At 43.9% G+C, this 2,028-nt stretch overlaps 1 pseudogene; it reads left to right on the top strand.

Moving 5' to 3' along the window:
* Window positions 1-429: 429 nt before the first annotated feature.
* On the top strand, window positions 430-869 carry LOC142852808 (transcription factor BTF3 pseudogene; annotated as a pseudogene).
* Window positions 870-2,028: the final 1,159 nt, after the last annotated feature.

The following is a 2,028-nucleotide window of genomic DNA, read 5'->3' as shown; positions in this document are numbered from 1 at the left end:
TGCCCCATCTGTCATTGGCTTTGACTGTAGTGTTTGGGGGACACAGACTTTTATGGTGATCCTATAGTGCCTGTCTATGTAATGGCACCTGTTGTGCATGACAGAATAACAGGAAAACAAACAACAATAACAAAGACACTTCAAATCACGGGATGAAAAGGATGTTTTATCTGTACCAGCTCTTGGAAGTCTTATTAAAAAGAATGACGGGTCTGTCAACATAGTAGTTTATGCACTTTATCTAAAAGGAATGAGTTGTGGAAGGCAGGGTTAAACTTCCATGACTGGGAGTGGGAAAGTAGTTATGCTTCTTTAAACCGCTAATTTGAGCTGCCATTTTGCCTCCTGGCATGTGCGCGCCTTATCTTAGCTGGTCTGCCCTAAGACCCCCTGAGCACAAACCCCAGTCCCCACTTCCACTCAAACAAGATGAAAGAAATGACCAGGAATCAGGAAAAACTCGCCAAATTGCAGGCACAAGTGTGCATCGGTTGGAAAAGAACTGTTTGCAGAAAGAAGATGGTTCATAGGACAGCAGCGCAGACGATTTTAAAAAACAAAGAAAACTGCAGCTCTCTTTAAAGAAGTGAGGGGTAAGCAGTGTCTCTGGCAGTGAAGAAGTAAACATGTTTACACACCACGGAACAGGGATCCATTTTAACAATCATAAAGTCCAGGCAAATGGAAATGCCTCCCAGCATCCTAAATCAGCTCCGGGCAGACAGTCTGCCTTGTCTAAGGAGACTGGCTGAAGCTCTGCCCAGTCTGTGCATGGAAGAGCACCACTGGCTCCTGGAGAGGACGGTGATGATGAAGTTCCAGAGCTGGTGGAGAATTCTGATGAGGCCCCTGGGAGGGAGGCGAACTGAAGGGAGGCGACATCTGAAGAAGGCGACATTTGCAGAAGTTACGGGAGCTGTTGTTGGATGTCATGACTGCTTTTGAAAATTCTTTTGCTGGTGGATCTGATAAAATCTAGAGCGCTAATATTTTCAAGTCCAAGCGCCCTGGACACTGCCGCTCTCTTCAGTTTTTGCTCATACACAATTCATTCTTTGTGGCAAATTAAGCCTGAAGAAACCAGGAGATAAAGTTTGGAAACAGGTTAATAAAACTCTGCCTAGTAAAAAAACCTGCTAATTCATCTAACTTTATCATTTATGAATTTATTAAGACTATGGACAAAGCTTCCCCTGTGATGTGGAGCGTGTAAGCTGTCAAAATAGCAAAAGAGAACCTACAGAAACCCTAGTCCACTCGTGCGGAGCTCCGAGCCCATATCATTCTCAGAATTGGCAAATAGTATCCGAGGCCACATTTATTCTATGGATTTGCCAAATTTGGTAGGATGAAACATTTCTCATGGTGTGAAGGACTGGCAGGCTGTTGGAGACCTGGCTGTGGCAGAGTTGCTGAGGCAATGTTTAGTCCACAGGGCGTGTTCCCTGCCTCATCTCTGAAGTTGGCCACTTGCATTTCACTTCAAGTTGCTTTTTTTTTTACTTTGAAAATTCTGAACGCCTCATTGAGGATGGTAGGTACAGAATGTGCCAAGCCTTTGGCTTCAAAGTTCAATTGTTTTTAAGTTATTTGACTGAACAGAAGAAGGTCACGAGATATCTTCCACAGTAGGGAAGGCATAATTTTCCATGTCTTTAGGATGTTTTGAAGTTGTGGAGTGATTATTTTTTCTGTAAATTCTCCATAAATAAATAACTTTTAACAGTGTTGTAGTTTGATTTTTAAGAGTGCCTTGACAGTAGTCTTTAAAGTAGTCCTTCCTTCTCCCCATGGTCCAGTCTCGAGCCTCTTCCTCCAAGTAAAGGAACTGGAAACCTTATGTTAAAACCCCAGCAGTGCAAGTTTGAACTAAAAGTTTGAAATTCTGGGGGGAGGGGGAACGGTTGGAGATTGGAGAGGTGGTTCAGAGATTGGGAGCTCTGGCTGCTCTTTCAGAGGACCCAGGCTCAATTCCCAGCACCCACAAGGCAGCTCACAACTGTCTGTAACTCCAGTTCCAGGAAATCT

The sequence above is a fragment of the Microtus pennsylvanicus genome, chromosome 6 (assembly GCF_037038515.1).
Source record: "Microtus pennsylvanicus isolate mMicPen1 chromosome 6, mMicPen1.hap1, whole genome shotgun sequence".
Lineage (NCBI taxonomy): Eukaryota > Metazoa > Chordata > Mammalia > Rodentia > Cricetidae > Microtus > Microtus pennsylvanicus.
This window is presented reverse-complemented; position numbering and strand designations above follow the sequence as displayed.